This window comes from Mirounga angustirostris, unplaced genomic scaffold (genome assembly GCF_029215605.1).
Source record: "Mirounga angustirostris isolate CCGP_5_RB_7025 unplaced genomic scaffold, mMirAng1.0.hap1 SCAF_1, whole genome shotgun sequence".
Taxonomy (NCBI): domain Eukaryota; kingdom Metazoa; phylum Chordata; class Mammalia; order Carnivora; family Phocidae; genus Mirounga; species Mirounga angustirostris.
The window spans coordinates 161,102,372-161,112,097 of NW_026991709.1; the positions used below are offsets into that span (position 1 = coordinate 161,102,372).

General features: G+C 54.1%; 1 long non-coding RNA gene across 1 annotated transcript; it reads right to left on the reverse strand.

The window, feature by feature from the left end:
* Positions 1–1,637: 1,637 nt before the first annotated feature.
* LOC123834728 (uncharacterized) lies at positions 1,638–4,084 on the reverse strand. The gene is made up of 3 exons (XR_006788491.2): positions 3,600–4,084; positions 3,298–3,366; positions 1,638–2,791 (listed from the first exon to the last, which is right to left on the reverse strand). It is a non-coding gene; the product is annotated as an uncharacterized LOC123834728 (long non-coding RNA).
* Between the last annotated feature and the right edge of the window lie 5,642 nt (positions 4,085–9,726).

Consider the following 9,726-nt stretch of genomic DNA (forward strand, 5'->3'; position numbering starts at 1 on the left):
ACAGCCACCCTTCCAGAAACATGCTATCCTCCCCCCAGCCCATTTTACAAATCAGGAAACAGAGAGAAAAGAGGTTGAGTCTGAGCCCAGGTCTGTCCGCATCCTGAGCCTGGACTGTAATGAGCCGGCCCCCCATGTTCTGAAGTAACCAGCCCAGACTCGTCCTAGAAGCCAACACCAGGGCCACCTGGAGAGGTGACTAGTCTCTTGCCTTGGGGTGTGCAGACTGAGGAGGTCAAGGATGCCGTGGGACGGGGACTAAGCAGAGGTGCCCCTTGCGCTCCGTGCTGTGTGTGGGGAAGTGTCCATGTTCATAACCCGCTTGATCCCTCAACTGGTGGCTTCTGCAGTCCAGGTGGGTAGGTGGGTCAGCGGGGACACCCCAGAGGGGTGGGCCCCAAATTCTGGAGGCTCCACAGAGCCCAGTCCTTCCCTGCCCTTGCCTTTGGAAGGCAGTGACCTCTCCTGAGCCAGGCCTGGGCACACCAAGGAGCTGCCTGGCAGCCAGCAAAGTGGAAAACATTGCTCTAATTAGTCTAATATGTGCGCTATGTGCAGTGTGCATCTGGGACAGCCCCTAAATGTTGCAGGTTCCTGTCCCACAGTGGCCCAGCTGGGCCTGGCTGCCTGGTAGGAGGCCTGAGGCCTGCCAGGCTGGAGATTGCTGTGGGGCCTCCTTCCTTCCTTCTTTCTTCCCCTAGACAGGTAGTGAACATCTACCGTTTGCCAGGTATGCTCTGGTCTTGGGTCCGAAATGTTGGTGTTCATATCTCAGTTCCATCCCTTAAAGTTCCCGGGGTGGGGACTGCCTTCTCTCTTCCAGTCTGCTGTGTTGGAGAGAAGGGCTCTGACAGCTCTGGTTTCAAATTCAGGGACCACCATTTGCTCACTGTGTAACCTCAGGTCAGTTGCTTCGCTTCCTCCTCTATAAAATGGGCGGACAACTCAGCCTGTGCCAGGTGTGGCCATGAGGGCCCCTCCCAAGGTCGGTTAAAGCCTCACCTCCTTCAGGAAGTGATCCTCAATCCCAAATAGCTTCTCCCTGCTGGACTCTGGCAGTGCCTGCCCTGACCACACACTGGGAACCATCGGGGCGGAAAGGTGAGAAGTGACTCCTGAGCTCCGCCCCTCCCTCCACATGTTGCCCAGGGGAACTGACACCCTCTCTGGGACTCGCCTGAGATAACACAGTGAGCTAATGGCAGAGTCAGCGCTAGAGCTGAGGCCTCAGGACTCCCTCTCCAGTGCTCTTCTCAAAACAGGGCTTTCCAGAGGCAGCTCAGCTGGTGGTGAAGAGCACTGCTTGGTAGTTTGATGAACCTGAGTCTGAATCCCAACTGCCCCAATTCTTAGCTGGGGGACCCGGGGCAGCTAATTTCATCTTGCCGGACCTCAGTCTCTGCATCTGTAAATGGGGATGAGAATTATATTGTTGTTAGAATGTGTGTTGCAACAGGCCCTTGGGGGAAGCCTGGGGTATGAGAGTCACTGGCTCCCTCTGGGCCTCGGCTATGAATAGATACTCCCCGTTCTGGGAAGCCAGAGGTGAGGTCGGTCATGGTGAGCCCGAGAAGAGTGTGGGCCCTGGAGACATGCTGGTTCAAAGCCTGGCTTTATTTCTTCTCAGCTGTGTGACTTTGGGCAAATTACTGAATCCCCCTGGGCCTCAGTTCCCCATCTGCTAAAACAAAGTTAATATAGAAACTCTCCTCATTGATGGTGGAATGAGTTAATACTAGTGAAATATTTGAATAGTACCTGGAAGCAAGGCTTACAGGTTAAATAAAATACAAATGTCTACCTTATGTTCCTCTCCCTGATCAGTACACTGTGGGAGGTCTAATGCCTTCCTTTCTAGGGGGTGCATGAGGAGGTGGCAGAACCCACGGGATGGGGCATCTGGGACATCAGCCCCTGACCCAACCCCTCAGCTGTCTCTTGGGTGGAGAGAAAGCTCTGGGCTGGGCAAGGGCTGTCCTGAGCAGCAGTAACTGGGTGAGCAAAGATCAGACTGCTTGTGTCTACTCAGCATCTTTTTAAAAATTCCATTTGAGTATGTGCTTCCGAGTGTACATAATATGCTGGTTCAGAAACACATCTATACTTTGTAAATAAATATCCATCTGCAGGGGCCGTGTGCTCATTCAGGCTCATTTGACCTAAATTAATAACAGGCTTTGCCAGGGGCCAGACGCTACACGGAGCACCTCACGTACATCCCTCCGTTTCAGGTGAGGCAAGGAGGATGGGGCTGTGCGGCTGATTTTAACCTAAAAGGTCTAAAATGAAAGAAACGATCCCCTTCACGAGGATGGATTTTCATCCTGTGTTCCCCAACATGCACACACCACACCATCAGCACCACCTACTTGTACTTCTTCTGGCTTGTTAGAGGAAACTTGATGTTTCTTTCTGGCATAACTGTGGCCCCATTTCCTGTGAACACAGACCCCAGCTTGGTCAGCAGGCGGAGTGGCCTCCCGCTGCAGTGTCTGGATCTCCAGTTACATCCCCTTCTCTGGATTCACAAGGTTCGTCCCCAGCCCACCCCGGGACGGGGAGGGATTTTTGCGGGCTGCAGTAGGACTGGCAGAGAGCACAGAGGAGCCGAGCCTGGGGCTGGCACACAGTAGGTCTGTTTGTCTGTCTGTGGGCGGCAGCTCGTCCATCTCTCCGCTCCCTGGCATTGGCTAGTGGAGCCCGTCTGACGCCTCTTCGCAGTCACACACAGGAGGTGCCAGTAAATGCTTCCCGCGAGAAGAAATGGGAGAGCCGGTCCTATAGGGTCCTCCTGTGTGAGAACAAAATGTCCAGTCCAGTCCCAGAAAGCCGGCCAGGCTCCAGGTTGGGTCCCGCTACTTACTGGTTGAGTTCAGAATTAAGCTGCCAAGGAGAGGCTTAGGACATAAGAGGAAAGCAAAGGGACTGTGAGAGGCCAGTGCCTCTCACCACTCAACTTCATTTTACAGAAGGGAAAACTGAGCCCCAGAGGGACACCATGAGTTGGGTAGAGTCTCTGGCAAGCCCGGGACATGGCCTCGGTCACTGGATGAATGAGCGTGGACAGAGCAGAGCCTGCCCCTCGTCAAGGACCGAACCCTAACCATGCGGACCCCTCCCTGGAGATTATAGGAAAGAGCTTCAGGGACGTGGCAGGAGGTCAGTTGCCTGGGGCCTCAGAAGGGGCCTGGAAACCCACCGAGGCTGGGTCTGACCCTTCTCAACCCCTGCCGTGGGAGGGCAGTGAGGGTGCCAAGAGTGAGGCCTGGCTGCCTGGTTCAGATGAGGCAGACACACCTGCTTCCACGCCTCCGATGTGGCCCTGGGCAGAGACGAGCTCCTCTCTCCAAGCCTCGGTTTCTCCATCTGTATGACAGGAATGATAAGTGACAGTCCCACTCATAACAACAGGACTCCTCACTGGGCCTCCTCACCTGCCCTCTCCCCCCCCCCCCCGGTTGGAATTGTCAGTCCCTCTAGGACCCCGTGTCCCAGATGAAAACATTCTTGCCTTTGGGCCGCAGCACCCCGCCCCCCGCCACTGTCATTGGCCTGCGCAATGCCTGTTTCCTTCTCTTCTCTCAGCCCCCACTTGTCACCTTCTGCAGTGGAGGCCACCATCCTCCCGTGCGCAACGCCTGCGCCTTCGTGCGCGTTCTAGCAGAGCGCGGATGCTTCTGGTTTTCAGGACACTTGTTCAGAGGCAGCCATTCATACAGAAAAGGGCAGAAAGGACGCCTGGGGAGCTTCGTGAATCTTCACCACTTGAACACACCCGTGTCCCCCAGATCAGGAAGCAGCAGCCTCCAATGCCTGTGGCGCCGAAGCTCCCACGTGCCCCCCTCCCCCAAGAGGGGCCGCTCTCCGGGCTTCTAACACCAGAGAATCGTCGCGGCTGTGTTTGAACTTTATGCCAATGGGATGGCGCCCCGCATACCCCCTCGTGTCTGGCTCCTTTTGCTCAATAGCACGCCTGTGAGATTCATCCAGGTTGGTGTAGAGTTCACTCCAGTTCGTCTGTTCTCTTGGCTGCCTGTTCTTCCCTGGTACGAAACCGCTCCAGAACATCTGCCCAGTGACCTGTTGCTGGACGCCAGGAGCCTTTCCAGCGAACGGCTGCTCGGACCGGCGCTGCACATTCTCGAACAAGGTTTTCGGCGATCGTGGTATTTATCCTTTGGTTAAACAGCCCGCCGTGGCATTGCCAGGTCCCACACGTGTACGCGCGGCTTTGGTAGGTTCTGCAAAGTTTTCCAAATGCCTGCACCGTTTTACACTCCCGGAGTCCCAGCCGCTGCACACCCTCACCAACCTGCGGCGGTCTGTCCTTCTCATCGTGGCCACTATGACGGGCGCACCTGCAGTGGTAATTCTTGTGAACGATCGTGTTTCACGGCTCTCGTTTTATTTTGCTCTTTTCCCCATGCGGCCCCTGCATCTCTCCTACGAGCTGGAAGCAACAGCTCAACATTCTATATCCGCCAGGCTTCAGAGCTTAATCCTACGTCTGTTACCTCACTTCATCCTCACAGACACCCGGGGACGGAAGCACCATTCTACAGATGATGAAACTGAGGCACAGAGAGGGAAAGACCCCTCCCCAGACACAGCTGATCGTTGCAGTTGGCAGGAGGGGAAGGGGTCAAGGTGAAAACCTTCAGCGTGACTTAGGGGTGCTGTGACCTGACCTCTCCTTTGCTTAAAATGTGACTGAGGGGCAGACAGGGGCCCCTGTGCCTGTCCTCGCCGCCCCAATTCTGGGAAAATCCTCGTCCTTCCCCAGCCTCAGTCTTTCCATCTGTAAAATGAAAGTGTCCAGCAGCAGGCACAAAGAAATGCGTGTTTGCTGCAGTAAATGACATCCACGATCTCGCATCCAGACCCCACAGCATACCAGTAGTCTGCACGTGCTATGTCATTTGCTTCTCACACGGTGCCTTCAAACTGTACATGGAAATCTCCCTGTCAAGGCCAAGGACACTGAGACCCAGAGAGGTGGACACACTTGGGCAGAGTCACACAGCAGGTGACAATGCTGGGATTTTGAACTCATGTGACCCACTGGCATGCCTGATCCCCTCAAGAATCCCCTGTTCGGGGCTTCGCCCGAGCTTTGTAACCTGCAGGAGTGCGTAGGTGTTGGAATGTATTTTTAAATTGTCAAAGAAAGATATTATTCATTTTTGCCCCAAATTAAGAGGCAACATAATGTTAGCCACAGAGTTGCTATATGTTCCAGCAATTCTGTTTCTAGGTAGATACTCAAGAGAAATGAAGACGTTTGTCCACATGTGAGTAATCATAGCAGCATTATTCATAAGAGCTAAAAAGTAGTTACAAAACCACACATCTGGGGTGCCTGGGTGGCTCAGTTGGTTAAGCAACTGCCTTCGGCTCAGGTCATGATCCTGGAGTCCCGGGATCAAGTCCCGCATCGGGCTCCCTGCTCGGCGGGGGGTCTGCTTCTCCCTCTGACCCTCCCCCCTCTCATGCTCTCTCTCTCTCATTCTTTCTCTCAAATAAATAAATAAAATCTTAAAAAAAAAAAACAAAACCACACATCTATCAATTGATTAATGAATAAACAAAATTCAGTAGAGCCACACAATGAAATACTACTTGGCAATAAAAAGAAACATGGTCCTGGCCCACGTCACGGCATCAGTGGACCCTGAACAGATGATGCTAGGTGAAAGAAGCCAGTCACAAAAGGCCACAGATTGTAGGAGTCCACTTACATGAAAAATGCAGTCTAGGTCGATCAGAGAATGTAGATTCGTGATTGCCTAGAGCTGGGGGTGGGGAGGTAGGGATGGGGAGTGAGTGCTAATGGATGAGGGTTTCTTTTGGCAAGATGAAAATATTCTAAAATTAGATGGTGGTAATAGTTGCACAATTCTGGAGCTAGGCTAAAAAGCACTGAATTGCACATTTTAAATGGATGAATTTTATGGCATAAGATTATATCTCAATAAAGCTGTTTTTTAAAAAACTAAAAGGAAGTGGCTGAACATGAAGCATGCTGGACAGGACACCCTCCAGGGGGCTTTCTGCAGGCTTGTTACTGCCCTCACCCCCCACGGCCTGCTTCTTGAATTGGGCAACATGCCCCTTGCCACCCTGTGCTGCCAACTGTTTTGAGTGCATAACAAAGAGTCATCGGAATGAATTCAGTGTCCAGGCTTTGCAGGGAAAATTCTTGGCCCGTCTTCCACGCTGTTTGTCTTTCTAGGCCCCTGAACCATCTCTTCTGGTTCCTTCATTCTTTTGTTTATTCATCAGGCATCTATTGAGCACCTACTGTGTACTAGGTTTATTCATCAGGCATTTATTGAGCACCTACTGTGTACTAGGTTCTGTGCTGGTCATTGAGACAGATTCGATCCAGTTCCTGACCTCCGGGAGTAAACATGTTGTCAGGGAAACAGACCCAGAAAGAGAAATGAGGGATCTGATATGATACATCTGGCCACGTATTTGATGACTATTTATTGAGTACCTACTACATACTGGGACTGTGTTAGGGGCTGGGGACATCACGGTGCGAGAGAAGCAGCATGGCCGTGACTTGGGTGCTCAGACCACAGCGGCACTGCCTGGGGTCAGGTCCTGGCTCTGCCGCCGACCAGTTCCGTGACCCTCTCTGTAAAGTGGGGACGAAAATGGAATCTCTGCTCTGGGGCTACAGTTAAGATGAAAGGACTCCATACACGCAAAGTGCCTGCAACAGTGCCTCCTCCCCACTAAGAACCAGGTGCACACTGGCTATCATCACAATTGTCGTGGCAGTTCTGCTAGATGTGAATAGTCTGGGGGAAGCAGAGGTAAGAAAGCCAGCGGGAAAACATATCTCCGCCTCCAGCGCCCTCCCTCCTTCTGTTGTTGTTCTGAAACTCACCCCTGCTGTTGGCTAAGCACTGGCTTCCTCAGCGCTGGGGGCCTGAAGAGCTGTGATGTAAGACGAGCCTTTATCTGATGGGCAGGCTCAGAATGGCTGATTAGATGCTTGGGACCAGGGTACGGGTGGGTGGGGCAGGCAGCCCTAGGGAGTTGGCAGGCTCCAGACCCCAAGTTATTCATGCCACCCCCTCCTGCCTGCCACTCCTCCACTATGACTGGAACCCAATGAGCATCCTGGATCTGAGGGTTTGAGGACCACCCTGCCTCCCAGGACACGCCATGCCCTGTGGTCTGATCCGCAGCTTGGGTGGGGTCTCTGAGCACTCCGTAGGGAAGAGGGCCTTCTCTCTGGGCCCTGTTTCCCCACATGTGAAATAGGGTTTAATTTCTCTGACCATTCCAGATTTGGGGAGGGGGATGATTTCCTAAGCCCCTCTAGCCTGTGCCTGGTACACAGTGGTCTGCTCCCTGTCCATGTCCTTCTGTCTGGCCACACCACCCGCCCTGAGTTCCTCACACGTGCTCTGTCCCCAGGCTGGCTGCATAATTCAGAGGCCCCCTAACTCCCATTCAAAAGGCAGGAATTAAGTATCACTAAAGGGACTAAGATATAAACCTTTTCCATTCTTCCATGATCTTTCTTTCTCTCTCTTCTTTCTGTCTGTCTGTCTGTCTCTCTCTCTCTCATGGTGCTAGTTAATGTCACACTCCCTTGAGTGCAGAGACGCTCATGGGGAACCCACACCTGCACCTGGTGTTGCCCCACAACTCAGCACTCACGTGCCCACGGACTTCTGGCTTGCCCCTCCCACCGGCTGCCTGATCGATGATGAGCTGTGCCCCAGAAAGGGGTGGCAGACCAAGCCAAACATCTCCCCTCCCTGGGCCTGCCACCCCAACCCACTGGGACAGGCAACCCACAGGGTACTGTGCCATCCCTGCTGGGACAGTGTCCTTCTGCACTAGGTACCTAGATCCCCCTGCTGGAGTGGCCCCCATATGCCTTCTGGTGCTGTCAGCTTGGGGCCAGAGCACCCATTGCCTTGCCCTTCTCTGAGATGCTGTGGGCGTGTGACCCTGACCCTCTCTCTGCCAGCACCCAAGCCCCTGGCAGAAGACACGTCAACGGGATGGGGCCTGGGATGCCAGGGGGTGGGATCATGGCGGGACCTTGAACGTCCTCAAGTAGTGGCAGGAGGTGGGACCACGTCCAGCGTGCCAGCCGAGCTTCCAAGTCCCCTGGTACACACTCCACGTTGCACTTAAGCAACACAAATTCGAAGATAAAATTATGACAAATTTCAAGGCAGCAATTGGGAGCTTTAAAGCCCAAGCGTGGGGCTCTTCTGAGCAACTGCACTGGGCATGTACCCCTGAGGGTGGCCTTGTCCTGCCCCCTCCTGCTTCCTGGCCTCTGCACAGACTGCTCTCTCTGCTTGGAATGCCCTCCCCTCCCAACCTTCCCCAATTCTCTCATAAACACTCAGCGCTTGCCCAGGTAGCCCTCCCCTGCGGAGTCCTGCATCAGTCCCTCCTCCCGAACTGGAGGCTCATGAGAGCAGGTAGGGATTGTAGCTGTTCATCCTCAGAGTCCACAGAGTCCACAGCACCTAGAAGGTGCTCAGTAGCGTGCAAGGAGTGATCAACTGCATGAGTGGCCAGGGGTGAAGGGGAAGGATGGTGTGTCTCCCAGGCACGGGAGGCAGCGAGGCAGCTGCCTGGCAGCTCCTGGTGTGTTTGGGAGAATGTCACGTCCTGGGTCTGAAGGCAGGTGAAGGGATGGTGATGCACAATGTCAAGTTGGGGTCAAACTGTCAAGAGCCTCAAATGCCAGGCTAAGGATTCAGGCTGTATCCTGGAGAGGGCAGAGTCCTCCCCTTGGAGGACTGACCCTAGCAGTGTCGTGCTAGGGTCAAGCTGTGCTGAGTGTGGATTGGAGAGGGTTAAGACCGGAGGCAGGGAGCCTGGTGGAGGCTGGTACAATTGTCCAGATCTTGGGGAAGTGAAGGAGGAGGGAGAGCAGAACCCTTTAGCAGCTGCCCCCGGTGCTGGGTCCCACACAGCCTAATCCCTCTCTCTGGCACATCTTAGAACGAGGTGCTTAAATGTCATGTGGCAGCTGAGCCCCATGCTATGGGATTATTGTATGCTCATGGACAACTCGAGCCCCGAGGAGGGCAGGGCCACGCACCAAGTTGCGGCCACCTCTGAATCTCATTGCGGCCACAGAGCCCCTCTCATCCGATCTAGGGTCCAGATTTAGCTCTGAGGTTGAAACCCCACTCTTAGAATGAGAACACTAGAGATCTGGCTGCCCATTGGAAAAGGGAGCGTGGAGAGAGACGGGCAGAGGAGAGTGAGTGACCATTCCAGGAGCCCTGCAGGTGCAGAGCCCCATCTCGGTTTGAAGGGTTGCCCTTAGAGCAGAGTGACACCCTAGGCAGGCAGAGATGCTGGGGGTGGGGAGGGAGTTGACAGAGGGCGTGTGAATGCCAGGTGAGGGCAGTAGGCGGGGAATCAAAGATCTGAATTTACCGGATCCTGCTCAGTTCTGAGTGACTTCCATGTTTGGGGAGAGACCCTGACAAAGGGAGAAATACTGGGCTGGGCTGGAGACCATGGGCTAGACCGTCCCGGTGTCAGTGCCTGGGCACCGCTGACCGGCGCCCGAGAGGAAGGGGGGAGTGACTTGCCAGATCCTGGCGGAAGTGCGAGGTAGTCCGTATATCAAGTGTATAACAGAGAGCTTGTTCAATGAGTTAATTGACTAAGTGTGTGTTTCAGAATTGCCCGGCACCATGGTGAGGCCCCGGAAGGACCGGACAA